General features: G+C 37.0%; 1 protein-coding gene and 1 pseudogene across 2 annotated transcripts in view; one reads left to right on the forward strand and one right to left on the reverse strand.

Moving 5' to 3' along the window:
- Positions 1-16,648, forward strand: part of Eml4 (echinoderm microtubule associated protein like 4) — a 176,458-nt gene that overhangs the window by 66,997 nt on the left and 92,813 nt on the right. The window lies entirely within an intron of this gene.
- LOC105741692 lies at positions 2,514-12,521 on the reverse strand (annotated as a pseudogene).

The raw sequence follows: 16,648 nt of genomic DNA on the forward strand, positions 1-16,648 counted from the left end.
TTCTATTCATTAAGAGAATGCAACTATATATCTATCCCAACCACTTTGAATACACAGATACAAAATGGACATTCATAGTTATACCCCATTTTTTTTAAGTTCCGTTATTGAATATTATAGGTGTGTAAACTCAGCAAAATATTCTAAAAGAGTCCAGTAGCCCATAATAGCATTGGGTCTTCTGTTTAAGAGTCTCTTGTTTTATTAAAAGATTTTTCAGAGAAAAGATTTTTCCAAGATTGATTATTCCTTGAGCTAAGAATAAGAACTAAGACTTGAAGTAAGACTTCAGTAATAAAATATATTTTATTTTATTTTTGGTGGAACTGGGGATTGAACTCAGACCCTTGTACTTGCCAGGCAGGCGCTTATTCTACTGAGCCATCTCCCCAACCCCGACTTTTTTTTTTAAAAAAGTGTTACCTAACCTAAATGTTTCATGTTACGGATTTAGTGCCTTTGTTAGTTTTTGGCACTCTGGCAAACAGATGGTTGCTATTTTTCATTTAGTAACCTTAGATACTTGAAATGATAAATATTTGTCTTGTAGGCCTTGCTATGCTTGAATTAAATTATTTATATAATATAGAATTAAACAGAACTTTGGCCCATGAAAAAGATACTCTCTAGGAATTCTTTTTTCTTTCTTTTTTTTTTTTTTTTTTTGCGGTACCAGGGATTTGAACTCATAGGGATTCTTAAAATATGCTTCTGAACTATGTTTCGTCGTGTGTCTGTGTGTGTGTGTGTGTGTGTGTATTTTGATTGCTTTAGTGAGAAGTTAGGTAATTTGAACTATGTTGCTTATTTACAGGGACTTGCCTTAGAATATATGTCCCAGCATCATATCCATCAACAGTTATTATATCCAGCCTCCTCACTGGAAAAAATGGTTTGGTACCCAGGGTTCATATCCAGCACCACATGCTGTGCTGGCCCCACCCCCAGCTGTGCTGAGCCGGCCGCGAGAACGGGCATGGTGGTACACACCTGTAATCCCAGTGCTGAGGAGGCGAAAAAAAGGGATCACTACGAGTCCCAGCTGCGTAGTGAGACCCTGCACCAAATACATTAAAAAAAAAAAAAAAAAGGTTGTGAATTGTATGTAACTTATATAGATTTGTTTTGGACAGAACATTGGGAATTTTATCAGGGCTCAGATTATCTCACTTGAAACACCAGAGTTAGGTATGATCCCAGTGTTTGTAATCCCAGCGCTCAGGAGGTTCAGACAGAAGGATCATTGTAAGTTAAAGGCCAGCCTGAACTGCATAAAGACCCTAACTCAAAAACAAAACATACCTACAATGTTAACTTGATCCTGACATTATTTATCTGAATCAGATCTGGGTGGACCTAACAGATTGCATAGTCTTCTACAAAGTGGGTTCTAGGACATCCCAGGTATTCTGATCTTGAGATTTGCTACAGTATTTGGATCTTTCATGTATGTGGATTTTTTTGAGCCTGTCTAAAGAGAATAAAAGAGTAGAAGAAAAGAGAATTAAATTTGCCCTGATATTTACTTCAGTGTTATACTTGGTTCTCAATCCACATGGCACAATAAAATTTCATAATTTTCATGGCTATTCCTTTAAGTACTGAAGATGCTGTACTTTAACCATAAAAGTATTTGATTTTTGGATGTCAGGCAGTAGTATGGTGGTGCTCCCCCCCCAGTCAAAACTTTTATTATGGGTATAATTAACAAAAGTTTGTTACAGCATTTTCTCCAGAATTTAACTTAAACACTGTTGCCTGTTACATCAGCTATATCATTTATACACTGATGACTCTTGGGAGCTTAAGGAAATTGAACAGTGAATATAGAAATATGAATTCTGAAGACAAGGGTACGTTGTAGACCTTTAACTGATGAATTGTAGAGACAGCATCATGAGGAAGAGCCCCTTTGATAAGGAGATAGATATCTTTGAAAAAAATCAGCCTTTTCTTAAAGTTTCCAAGGTCTTTAAATCTTAGCTTGTTTTAGTTAATACATTGAAGCAACTAATGTCTCTGTGTCTGTCTGTGTTTCTTTCTCTCTCTCTCTCTCTCTCTCTCTCTCTCTCTCTCTCGGTGGTACTGAGGACTGAACCCAGGCCCTGGCATATACTGGGCAAGAACTCAACCACTAAGCAACATCCCCAGCTTTAACAGCAAAAAAAGTTTGTAAATATGTTTATAGTTTTTTTTTGGGGGGGGAGGGGGGAGGATTTGCAGCTATTTTATTTACAGGTATACATATAACACAATGAAATAAATACTGATATATTGAAGCCTAGTTAACAGTAGTATATCATTTTGATGATTACATTATTTTAAACAACAAACTACAATGAAAAATTAATGCCAATAAAATTCTTGGTCATAATATTATTAAAAATACAATATATAAATTGAGAATATGATAGCTTAAAATTTGAAAATGGAAGTGAACTCATTTGGACAGTCAGAGTTGAACATAATCTGAAAGAGGAGGGGCTCTGACCTGAATGACCACATCTCTCAGGTTAACAGAAGAAAAGAAGCAAGAGTTTTTTTTCTGAGGCCGGCAGAGCTGCTCCCCCAGGGAGAACATCTCCCAGTGTCCTCCATGGCACTTGCTCTTGCGTCACCAAGCTCAACTTGCCTTGTGAAGCTGCTCCATCCATCTTTTTCTGCCTCCAAAATTATCCTTCTGAAAACATAGATGGCAGTCTGATTTTCTTAAGAAGATTCCAAAAAAGCTGCCTTCCAAGGTTCTGCCAAAGCTTTCCCTTCTTCATAACTGATTACCCTTTCCATATGCAGGTCTGTCTTATTCCCAGCCAACATAATAGGTATTTGCACTTTCCTCACCATATCCAATAATTTGCCATGAATAACCTTAATCACTTCAAAGCTTTTGATTGATGTGAAATAGCTCAGCAGACAGAGCTAGCTCCTGCTTTGGCAAGTGCAGGGACGAGGGTTCAAATTCCCTGTCCCACACGTTGTGCCACTCCTTCCCCCAAGGGCACGGTGAGCCAGTGACAATGCCCGGGTTTGGTGGTGCAGTGCTGGGGAGGCTGAAAACAAAGATCACGAGTCCAGTCTGCGTAGTGAGACCCTGTACCAAATACACAAATGAAAAAAAACTTTTGAATGATGTAACAGAATGTATAAGAATATAGCCGTTAATATCTGTGGAGTATGCCTGAGGAAAAGTGGAATATTCATCCTGCCCAGCTGTGTCTACAAGCTGAAGATGATATTCTTGTCCATTTACCGTGATTAACTTCGTGACAGTGTTCTCTATGATTGGATCACAGGAGTCAACAAATTGGCCTTCAACAAACTGAATTGTCAATGAGGATTTCTCTTCTTCTGCCACTTTCTAATGACGCCAATCAATACTTTCAAAATGCCTTGCAGCTGAGAATAGCTGGGTTAACATGTAATAGGAAGGTCTTAAGAGTGGCAGTTTGGGTGGAGGCTAAAGTGTTTTGAAGTGTATTTGAGTAATAATATTTTTACTCATAGTCTGTGTTACAGATACTCAGAATAGCAAAGTTCTATAAAGTGGTTGTATTTATATGTAATGCATACTTAACACATTACAATTGAAAAATAGCTGTCCATATTAAACATTACTTTCTCACTTGAAAAAAAAATGTTAGTTTTGGTTAGTGGGAGAGGGAGAGGGTAATTCTATCCATATGATATATTACTGCCTTTAGTTTTAAAAATTAAATTTAAAAATTCAAATATTTTCTCTTTGCTACTAAAAGTCATCTTGTTCAACTCATTCTCAAGGTATTGGAGGATAGATGGCAGGTGCCCAGATCGTATTTGTAATTAAAGTATCTTACCACTTGGTGGCTAGGTAAGTAAGCCACTTATTACTTTGTGTGGCCACTGCTTTATTTAAACTGCCACTTATTTATTGGTTATTTTAGGGAGGGGTCTCACTGCTAGATCAAACCCATAGTGGTTCTCCTGTTTACAGCCTCCCAAGCGCTGAGATTACAGGTGCGCATCACCACGCCCAGTCTCAATCGCCATCTCAGCGCACCGTGGGGGTCGGGCTGGCACAGCAGGCATGGGGATCAAACACCTGTCCCCTGCACCAGCTTGCAGGCACTTTAATCTGCGGATCTATTTAGCTGGACCTTACACTGCCTTTTATCCTGTACAGTTCTTTTTATAAATTTATTTTATTTTTATTTTTTTTTAATTTTATTTATTTATTTATTTGAGAGAGAGAGAGAGAGAGAGAGAGAGAGAGAGAGAGAGAGGGGCAGGCCTGCTCAGCCCACCAGGGGGCAGGGCTGGCTGGCATGTGGTGCTGGGGGATTGAACCGCGGTCCCTGATGCTTTTGCTAAGCTTGTTCTAAGTAGGTGCTTCAGACCACTGAGCCATCTCTCCAGCCCCAATCCTGTACAGTTCTAATGACCTCTTGTCTGTTGTCCTGCTTCTAGTCTCATCTCTCAAACCCATCCTTTTTTTACGTTGCTATTTCACCTAACCATCAGAGGTGAGGTACTTCTGTTGCCTCTTTGATCTGGCCACCTTGTTCCTCTCCTCCAGTACAGTGATCTACTGTAAGGTGTCTCAGATTTATTGATAATGTAGGAAAAGTATTTGAATTTTTAAATTTACTTGGGAAGCAAGCTGAGGGAAGAGCAGTTCTGCCTCACTCACTTGCGTGCAGCAGTTAACGTGCCTCTTACAGTTTCAGATAGTCACCTTGCATGGGGCGAGCAGGAACTCTATGCTGCAGAGCGCTGCCGTTGGTGCTCTCTTCCGTTTACTCTGTGTATTGCAGTATATTGCCAAGTATCTGTACCCTGTTAATTAGATTTATTTGTTATATTATCTAATTTTCTCAAAACAGACTTGTGGTTTAAAAATACTTCTTCATAGCAAACAGATTTAAAATTACCAGGTTAGATAAGAAATTGTCTCGTCCAAGCTATGTATGGTGGCACATGTTGGTAATCCCAGCAACCGGGAAGGCTGAGGCAGAGCAGGAAGATTGCAAGTGAAGCCCAGACTGCGCTCTTCAGTGAGACTCTGTCTCAAAAATTAAAAAGGGGGGGGGGGCGGCGAGGACATGGCTCAGTAGAATAAGCGCTTGTGGGGCTGGGGAGATAGCTCAATAGAATAAGCACTTGCCTAGCAAGCACAAGGTCCTGAGTTCAATCCCCTGTACCACGAAAAAAAAAAAAAAAAGCACTTGCTTGGCAAGGATCTGAGTTCAATCCTTGGTTCCGCCAACAAAACAAAACAAAAAAAGAAAGAAAGATTGAGTTCCTTTTCATGCTTTTGCCATTTGGTTATTTTTTTGTGAAGTTACCATTTGTTTGGTGCTGGAGATAGAACTTGGGTCCTTGCTCATAGTAAAGTGCCCCCCCCACTTTTTTGGGTACCAGGGGTCAAACTCTGGACCTTGCGCTTAACCAGGCAGGCACTTATGCCACTGAGCTATATCCCAGGCCCAAAAGTGCCATTTTTGACCTATAGATGTGTCTTTAGTTTTAGAATCTCTTTTCTATTCTATTCTATTGTTTGTCTTAATAACCATACTTTCATAGTAAATCTTGATATCTGATAAGACAAATACCTCTGTTTTGTTTTTCCAAAAGGATTTTAGTTTCTTTCGACTACTTTTCCATGTAAGATTTTGAATCATCATAATCAAATTTCATGCATATGTACTCAAATTGTAGGACTCTTTCCTCTGTTTTGTTAAATTTCTAAATTAATTTTGGCAAATGTAACATTTTCATTGAGTCTCCAAATTCATAGAGCTTTCAACATTAGGATATTTGCTGTCTGTTGTTACACACCTACCTGTTGCGGCTCCTATGGTTGTATAATAGTTTACATTTTAGTAATATAAAGTCACTGGGTATGATGATGGAGGCTGTGAATTGGGGTTTATTATAGGACAGACATAGAAGATGTGTCCTTGCTGTATGTTGTCTGAGGCTTTGACTAGGAAGTGGAAGGCTGTTGGAAGCAATTATCTGAAGGCTTATCTACTCACCCCTCTGGCTGTTGGTGCTGGCTCTTGGTAAGGGTTCACTTCCTCTCCACCCAAGTCCTTCCGTGTACTCCCTGGGTTGGCTGGTGTGAGCTTCCTAAAGGTCTGGTGCCTGGTTTCACTTACAGCAAAGCTGTATCCTTTTTTCAGCCTACTGTTATGGTTTGTGTATAGTCGTCCCCCCAAAGCCTCATGAAATCTTGGGGCAGCTTCTGGAATTTGTGATTAAATACTGGGTGTGGATGGTGCAACTGCCCTGGGGCAGGTAATTTGCGTTACAATATAAGGTGGGAAGAGAAGCTAGCTGCTTGAGCTACTGCTACCTCTCCCTTGCGCTCTTGCTCTTTACTGCAGCCCTGAAAGTTTGCCCTCTGCTATGTGCTGCTCTGCCTTGGAGCCGGCTGAATATGGACTGAAACCTCCAGTAACTGTGAGCTGAATAAACCTTTCCTTCCCTAATTTGAGTGTCAGGTGTTTGTCCCAGTAATGAGAGAAGAGTAACTAAGACACCCACTCTTCAGAAATCACATATGTAAGCATCATTTTGTGCCATACTCTAGAACAGTGGTGGGCTCCCTACTCCAATACAAAAGGAAAAAACACACTTTGTTTTTTGCGGGGAGGGTACTAGGGATCAGGCTCAGGACCTTATGCTTGACAGGCAGGTACTCATGCCATTGAGCTGAGTACTCCCCAGCCCCAGATTTGTGTATGTGTGTGTGTGTGAGGGAAATGTCTTGCCAGTTGCATTGTAACAGGAACACGTGGGATGGCACACATCCATTTGCACACACATTGTTATGGGTATGTTTGGCTAGAAAGATGCAGAAAATACCTGCTACAATGCCTTTTTAAGATGTATCAAATGTTTGGGTTTTTTTTTTTGGGGGGGGGTCTTTTTGAGACAGGGTCTCTATGTAGTTTAGGCTGTCCTTGAACTCACTTTGTAACTCAGGCTGGTCTCAAATGTGCCGTGATCTTCCTGCCCTAACCTTTCCTGAATGCTTTAATTATTGTCATGTGCCATTGTTTCCTGTATCTGGACATTAATATTGTTTTCTCTTAGTGTGATTTATTTTTTTTTTGGTGGGGAGGTTACCAGGGATTGAACTCAGGACTGTGTGCTTGCCAGGCAAGCCCTTATTCTACAGAGCTATCTCTCCAGCCCTCTTAGTGTGATTTTGATTGTTTAGAATAAATTTGACTTGATGAAATTTATCTTTTGTATATATTGTTGCTCTTGACTTACTAATATTTTCTTCAGGATTTGAGGACCCTTATAACTAACCAATGATATTAGTCTCTGAAACAAGTACCAGAAAATGCCAGGTATTCTGGGAGCTAAAGAAAAACTTAAAATTGTCTTCTCTCCTTATTCTGTTTCTGTAGCCAAGGAGAAAGAGTATTTTAAAATACTTGTTTATTTTAAATAATTAAATTTTGAGGAGGAAAAGGGAAAAGTTAAAAATTGAAAAAAATGGAAACAAAGCTTTTTGTAAATGGGGAGGTGAAGAGGGGTTGAAGGGAAGGTAGGAGAATTGGGGGGAAAGAAACAGGTCATATGATATACAGGTACAAATTCTCTGTGATGAATGTAATCATTGTGTCTACCTAAAGTGTACCAATGAAAGCTGAGAGAGAGAGAGAGAGAGAAATATTAAACTCCTCACAAGATAACTCTTGTTAACAGTTTAGTTTGTATCTGTCTGACAAGACTATTGCCTTGTATCAAGACCATTATTTTATTTTCCGTGAGCCACGATTTTTTTTTTTTTTTTTTTGCAGAACCGGGGATTGAACTCAGGCCCTTGCACTTGCCAGGGAAGCGCTTATTCCACTGAGCCATCTCCCTGGCCCCACGATTTTTTTTTAATACCTTATTTTATTTGTTTTTGTGGCCAGCTCAGCCCTACCCCTAGGGCATGGCTTGTGGTCCTGGGGATTGAACTCTGCAGTCCCTGAACTTGCCTAAGCAGGTGTTTTAGATAGCTGAACTATTTCGCCAGCCCCTTTTAAAAAAAAATATCTTAAAGGCTGAAAAAACCAAAATTTTCATGGCATGTTCAAAGTTGCATGAAATTCTAATTTCTCTGTCCATTAATAAGATTCTATTAAAATACACCCATGATTATTTGCATGGGTACTGTCCGTAGCTGCTGGGATGGAGACATTTTGGCTTGTAAATCCTAAATGAAATATGTAGCATTTAGTCCTTTCCAGGAAGTTTGCCAGCTCTTTTTATACATATGCATTTTGTTATTTTTGAAAAACAGGACATAAAATGTACAGTGAATATCCATTATCTTTTACCTTATAGAAACTAGCTTTTTTTTTTCTTTTAAATGTATTTAGTACAGGATCTACAGGGTCTCACTACACAGATCAGACTTGTAGTGATCCTTCTGTTTTCAGCCTCCCAAGAGCTGGGATAATGTGCGGGGCCTGCAGGGCAGGCCAGGGATGAAACCCTCAGCCCTTGTGTCTGCCTAAGCAGGCATTTTAATTCGTTGAGCTATCTGGCTGGCCTAGAAACTAGCATTCTTCACTTATCCACTGATTATGGATAGCATTCTACATTGGGAAACCTCTTAACAGTCCTTTAATAACTATAGCATTTTATATTTAGAAATTATATTTCATTACAGTTTGTTAAACTTTTAGGTTTTTATAATCTTCATGCTGCATACATCATTGGGTCCAAGGGTATGTATTTGCATTCTTTGTATTAGTAGCTATTACAGGTTTACTGTAAGGTTTGCATCAGTTCACATGTGTACCGATACAAGTAGCTGTGTTCTAACATCCTGGCCAGTATGTATCATCATCTCCTCCTCCTCCTCCTCGTCCTCCTCCTCCTCCTCACCTAAGATCAATAAAAATTATTCTAATTTGTAAGCTGAAGTAAAGTCATTTGCACCTTTAAAAAACACTTTAAAGGGGCTAAAGTTTAATCTATAGCCAGGCATCTTTTCTTGCTTTGCTTACTGGGAGTAACTGTTTCTGGTCTGTCCATGTGACAAGAGGACCACCATGAGGCATTTATTGCTATTTAGCTTAGATTTTTCACTATATGCAAAGCATCCTTACTAAAACACATCTAGATAAAGTAGTACCTTTATTTACGAAGGCTATTTTATTAATCTTTGGATAAGTTAAGTAAATACAAGTTACTAGTCTCAGTAGTATATTATGAAAAGGTTGTTCTCTCTTTTGTACTCATTGAAGTGATTCTCCTACTTTTTTTGTACTGGAAATCAAATTCAGAACCTTGGACCTGCCAGGCAGAAGCGTGTGCTGCTGATTTATGACCCTGGCCCCTCTTCTACTTTTATTGAATACCCAATAAATGCTTTCTGCCTTCCCCTTTTAGTCATTTATACCTTTGGAAATTTTAAATTTTGCTTATACCTTCTGGGAGAATTTATCATTTAAGATATGAAAGCTTTGTTGCTTATTGAATGTGGCTTTGTTGTTTTATATAGTGCACATAATATACAATTTATCCATTTAAAATGCATAACTCAGTTTTTAATATGTTCATAAAGTTGTGCAACATTTACCACAGTGAATCTTAGAATGTTTTCATCACCCTAATAAATCCTGTATGCTTTCACAGCCGCTCCTCATTACCCCTCTTTACAATTCCTAACAACCACTGAGCCACTTTCTGTAATAGATTTCGCCTAGCATGGACATTTCACCTAAGTGGAATCATACAATATGAGGTCTTTCACAACTGGAGACTTAATCTTAGTGTGCTTTCAAGACTCCACTCTATTTGTGTATCCCTAATTAACAGTGAAATTGATCCATCCTCCCCTCCTACAGAAGATTGCATATTCAGATTTTTCACATTATTCCATTGGGTTGAGGTCTTTTTTCCCTTGGCTTACTGACAGTATTTACATATTTCTCATGTATATAATCTTTTCTCAATTTAATAGAAATTTCTTAAAATTTTGCTTTTTGAAATGGAATATGAATTTCTGTCCCAGGATTTAATGCACTGCCAAATAAGTTAGCCATTCAGGAAGTATAGAATGTATAAATATACAGAAATTTAAATTTTTGTTTTATTTTAAAATAGTAGGGGCTGGGGAGATGGCTCAATGGAGTAAGTGCTTCCCTGGCAAGCTCAAGGGCCTGGGTTCAAGCCCTGGTTCCGCATAAATAAATAAATAAATAAATACCTAAGTTAAATGACAAATGTGCTCTAATGGTATAATTATGTGTTAATTGTACCTTTATGGTACAGTGGTATGTTGCTCAGTGTGAGTCTTATTCTAATGCATAATTATCCTAAGGCACAGTTGTAAGTTAATTAGAAAGATACACTTGTCAGTTTTTTCTTTTTTTTTTTTTAACTTTTTTATTTTTTATTTTTTAATTTGTGTGTGTGTGTGTGTGTGTGTGTGTGGCCAGCTCAGCCCACCAGGGGGCAGGGATGGCTGGCATGTGGTGCTGGGGGAGGTGCTTTAGACCACTGAGCCATCTCACCAGCCCCTGTCAGTTTTTTCTTGATCTGATAGTCATTTGAAGTAGAATTAATCAGCTCTTGCAGATATGCTTAAATTCTGAAATACAGATGCAAATAGCCAAATTATTCTCAGATATAACACTTGACCTTTGATAGGTGACAACTGTATAAAAATACAGCTGTTAAGCAAGTCATGCCTACTACACTCAGGAGGCTGAGTTAGGATTGCGATGAGATGGAGCCGGTATAGGGAGATCATGACTTTTAAAAAACGAAACAAAAGCCTCATCTTTTTTAGCCATTATGGATAACAGTACGGATGTTGCTGAAAAAATAGGGCTATCATGTGAGCCAGCAATCCTGCTGAATATATATCGAAGGATATGAAATAGTGTATCAGAGAGGTCTGTACTCCCGTGCTTGTCTCAGCATTATCATAGCAGCCAAGGTAGGAGATTGTCTTAGCTGCCCAGCAACAAATGAATGGATAAAGAAAATGTCAGTAGTTTTATACACTGGAATATTACTTGGACCTAGAAAGGAAATATCACCATTGTAATAACACTAGTGATTGTTGGAGGACTTGACCTTAAGCGAAAGAATCTAGGTACAGAAAGACAAATACCACATGATCTCACTTATAAATGGAATATTTAAAAAGTTGAACTCATACCAAAGGTAAAATGATAGTTACCAGAGCCTTGAAGTAAGGTAGTGAAAGTTGGGATTGGGCAGATATAGTACAAAGAACACAAAGTTTCCATTAGATGGGGGGGATATGTTTAAGGGATCTACTCTATATCATGGTTTCTGCAGTTGCTAGCAATGTGCAGTGGTCTCTTGGTTAATGAAGTTTTCTCTATGATTCTAGCTGAAAACTGAACTAGATGAAAACCAAATCAAATATCCCCATAGGGTTAATATTGTAACTGACCATTGAATGTGATTTGTTTCTCTTCCATCCTGATTTGCAACTAGAATCATGGAAAGAATCAAATTCATGATCCAAAACACTATTATATTTCTAAAATGCTAACAGTAAATTTTAAGAATTCATATTGAAAAATGTTAGATGAGGTAATATGTTAAATAGCTGGATTTAACCAATCCACAATATTCACAGGTATCAGACATGAGCACATTGTATGTCCAATCAAACATCTAGATAGCTGTATCTTCATTTTTTAATCTAAGCATAAACGGACAGTTTTCCCTGGGCCTTGCAGTCTTTGTTCTGAGATTCCTATGCATCATATAACTATTACATTTGTGGTGCTTTTCTCTTGTTAGCTTTTTGTTTTAGGAATGTCAGCTGAAGCTCTCAGCATAGAAGCCATCACAGCTTTCCAGTGTGTCTTAAATCTATCCTTTTCTAATTTCTGGTGAATAAATGTCTAGCAACAAACGATTGATTTTGATTCTTAGCATCCTGAAAATTTTTTATACATAGTATTATTCAAATACTTGAATGGATGAGTAGCCCTCTTGGGAAAGATATTTGACTTAATAATAAAGACAGAAGATGATTCTTAAGCATAGAATAGAAGCTAAGCTGAAACTAGGAACCACAAACTTTCTGGCCTGCAATCAGAATTGAAGTTAAGAAGCAGAGTCCAAGTTACATAATATACAAGCTAGTAGTATTGTACACAAGGAAGGTAGTGTGTGGGGATAATATGCTGTGTTGTGTGAGAGGCTTTTTGTTATGTACTAGTTAAAAAGCACTTTATTATTTTTAATGTATTTGCTTGTTACAGGGTCTCACTATGCAGCACAGACTCATAGCGGTCCTCCTGTTTTCAGCCTCCCCAGCACTGGGAATACAGACATGTGCCACTATGCCTGGACTCTGGCTGGCTCAGCCCGCCCAGGGGCAGGGTCCACAAGGCATGTGGTGAAGGGATCAAACTGTGGTCCCTGCACTTGCCTAAGCAGGCGCTTTAGTCCACTGAGCTATCTCATGACCCTAAAATTTTTTTCTTGACAATACTTCTAACCTTAGGGAACTGTGAACAATCATTTAATTGATCCATGGTTAGTCTACCAGAATAATTGACACATGAATTGTGAAATGACAGTCTTAAATTTGCTCTCATCGAAGAGAAGAATAATAATAATCTGCTACCTAGCCTCTCACCAGGCAATAGCAAGAGTCTGAATTTCTTTGTAGTTTGTAAAGTTTGAAACCCATTGCATGTTCTCCAGTCTACGAACTCCTCTTACTCTTTCAAATAACTCCTATACTTTGATGCATCTGTATCAGATATGAATCAAAAGATAAGTACTTTCCAAATGTCATTGATGAAAACGACATTTTTATAGATCCCACTTTCCAGAAGATTTTTGTAAATACTAATATGGATTGTTTTCCTCCATTTCTCTTTTTATCAGCTTGCCTAATGTAATTACCCTTATCTCAGTCTGTTTATTTCACTGCTCTTTTTGTTTAGTTTTATTTAGCCTTTACCGATTACACTCTATTTTTATGTGCTTGTATGTGTTCATAGCATTCATATTTATCTTTGACTTTGAGTTGGCTTAAATTTACTTTCCTTAAGTATAAATGTAAAGCTTAGAAGCAGTGAATTTAAATAAATCTCTTACTAGTTTGTATTGACACATATCTCCACAATTCTTTAAATTCAGAAGTGCTTACAAAGGAATACATGTTGCATGCTTTAAATGTTTCTTTTTAAAGTCAAGCTAAAAATACTTATTTGAATTCCTTGTTACATTGATGTTGTGTAGGTGGTTTAAAAAGAGACTACCTGACCGGTTGTGAATACTTCATTATTATAGGTTACTTATATACTGCTACTGCAGTTGTAATATTATTAAGTAATTTAGAAAAATGTGTGGTAAGAAAAATGGCTTTCATCATGAATTATATAAATTATTTTAGTGAAATGATTGCAATCAGCCATCCTATTTAAATTTTAAAAGTTAGTGGAAAATGATCACTCTTTAATATATTTACAGATCATGTGGATTTCATTTTCTCTGAAACAAGAGCGAAAGAGCGAAAGGAAATAAGACTTTGCACACACATTGTTTATTTACTGTTAGGAAAAAATGCTCACTTTTGGGACTTTAACTGTTATTTATAGAAACTGTTTTGTTGCATTTCAGAAGAACTAAACTGGATTTTGTACTTGAAGCAATTGTATCTTACTGGTTGATCACTTAAAAGAAGATCAGAAAAGTAGTGCTCTGAGGACAAATAAATTGTTGTGAATTTTCATGTAATGCATTAATTCGTGTGTTTCTGTTGACTGGACTACCAAAACAGTCCAAGTATTTTTGTCCATGTCCTTCCCCCCTTTGCCCCTGTGCTGTTTGTTCGCTCTCCTTAAGTGTCGTCGTCTCCCTGTATAAACAAGTAGAAAGTGTTTTCGTTTCAAGAGCAAAGGGACAGCAGAAGAGCTATCTTTAAGTTTTTATTTGTGCCAACATAGACATACTTTGTGGTAGGCCATCTGGACCTCAAGGATTTCCTCTGAATGTAAAGTATGTCGTGAGATTGAGAGAGCTGGGATTTGCTTTGGAACTATCTGAGAAGGCAGCAGGAAACAGAAGTGATTTAAATTGCTTGTAACTTAGGTGGCAAGGCTGAAAGACAGCTTCCCTGGTCTTGCTTCAGGATCTTTTTTCCTGGGAATTCAGATTTGCCTACAAACTTTACTACTGGTGACAAAAGAAGTCTGAGGCCTGTGAAATAAACCTTGATACTTTGATTCACTCTAGTCCTTAAGTATATGTGTCAATAATAGGATAATACTTGACTGTATTTTTCAAGATTATAACCTGTACCCAGCAAATATATTCCTGTTGAGAGAGCAAAATCGTCTTTGTTCAACTTGAACCCCCCCAAAAAAAACCTGATTATGTATTAATACCATTCTAGAAGGGAAAAAATTAATGTAGCAGCTTTAATGGAAAACAACTTAAAAGTTGTTTTCAACTTAAAAGTGCCTCTTAAATAATGTTGAATCAGATTAAGTGTTCTATTAATTTTAATAGAAAACTTTAAAAACTGAATTTTCTGGGTAACTTTTTTACTGTGAATTTAAATAAGTCTTTGAAAAAATATTTTTAATATGAGTGAATTAGTGATAGTCACAAGTGAAATTCTTTTTATTATGCTTGGTATGGTTCAAATGATTTTTCATTTTCTTTTATGTAACAAGTTTTAACTTATGCTAATAGATGAATTTCAGTAAGAGTAGCTTATAAGTAAGAAACAAACTTAATTTAAAAAAATACTGTAATTTCATTGAAGCCAGAAATTAGCCTTATTTTCATATAATCATGCTGTTAGCTAGAGGCAAATGTCCCATGTTTAACAGTTCAAATACCTTATGTAGTTAAAACATTTTAAAAAGAAAGTTCCTTTGAAGTAATTTTACTTCGAAGTATTGAGAAATAGGAAACAATTTCTGTATATCTCCATATTTCTGTTGTATTTTTATGAATATATTTTCTTATGGTTCATTGTTAAAACTAAATTTTAGCTGTTACAGAATACATAGTGCATTGACTTCTTATAGACTAAATATTTCTGTCTTTATATGTCTCTGTTAGAAGACAACCAGTTCCAATTTGGAACAAAGCAGTCAGTGCACTTTAGGTTGCTGAATGCTGTTTTGTGCGAGAACTCACTGCTGTGACTAATCAGTTGTATGTTTTTTTTCTCTTGTGTAATGAGGATACTTTGTACTGGTGCACTGTATGGCTTTTGTGCTTCTCAATCTGAGAATATTTCTTTTTGAACAGCATGTTGATAATTATAATTTTACAGAAATATTTTTATTCACCATGTAGAAAAATCTGCCATTAAACCGCTACACTATCTCTCCAGCTAAAATCTGCCATTAAGATAGATAAATTTGAGCTGGGAATGGTGGTGCATGCCTGTATTCTAGCACTTGGGTGAGTCAAGAGGATCCCCATGAGTTCAAAGGCAGCCTGAACTACTGAGATCCTATCTCGAAGAAGAAGAAAGAGGAAGAAAAGCTTTGAGACTGTAATGTTAAGGGAAATAAATTAGACATATGGGCTTAAAAATGATGTGATTTCACAAGGCAAAATAAAATATAGTAGGAAACAGATCTTTTGTAAAAGGGAAGACCAAGAGATAGAGAAGAGGAGGGGAAGAAGATGAAAAAGGTTCTGTGTTATATACATGTATCACCTCCCCATGATGAATAAATCACTGTGTGCTGCAAACATGTACATACTAATAAAAAAATTAAAAATCTACAAATTTACCAAACTTACACTGAAAATGTAGGTACATTATTAAAATGGGTTTATGGCGCAATCTAATATTCCTTTTTTTAAAATGGAAAAATAATACACATTTCATTTACAAAAGGTTTTTATGTAGAAAACTCATCTAAAATTTAAAAATATGCAGAAGGGAGAAGATATCCTCTGAAGTTCCACTTCCCAGAAATTTGCCTTTAATCTCTGAATATATTTGTGTGTTTCACTATGGATATAAAGTTCTGCAACGATAGAATTAAGTATTAATGTTGGCTGGTGGTGTTTTTCTCCATCCATTTTTCCATGATGACTCAAATTTATCTTTAGGGCAGAGTAGTACTCCATTATGTATAAGTCCCGTATTTTCTTTTTCCATTCATCTATTGATGGGCAGATAGGCTCTAAGATGTAGCTCTTATAAATTGCACTGCTGTATGAACATGGATATACATACATCATTTGGCATGATTTTAATTCTTTTTGGAAGTGATTCTTTTTTATATCTTGTTTAGAAACATCCTCCTTATTTATATGATAATCTATATATGTTTTCATATATACATATATAAATTTTATAATTTTGTCTTTAAGTTCTTTAATTTGTATTTCAATTTTGTTTGTGTATGTGGTGAAGATAGGCATTTTTAATATATGCCTCATTTAAACTAATTTATAAGTTGGCTAATTTCTATCCATTTATCTGCACATCCACTGATTTTCTGTGTACCAGTACCGCTTAACAGTTTTCAAAATTTATCTTTAGTTGTAAAATTTTCTTTTTTAAAAAATAATTCTTGGGGGCTGGTGAGATGGCTCAGTGGTCTAAAGCACCTACTTAGAACAAGCTTAGCAAAGCACAGGGACCGCGGTTCAATCCCCCAGCACCACAGGCCAG

This window comes from Octodon degus, unplaced genomic scaffold, assembly GCF_000260255.1.
Source record: "Octodon degus isolate 3935 unplaced genomic scaffold, OctDeg1.0 scaffold00020, whole genome shotgun sequence".
Classification (NCBI taxonomy): Eukaryota; Metazoa; Chordata; class Mammalia; order Rodentia; family Octodontidae; genus Octodon; species Octodon degus.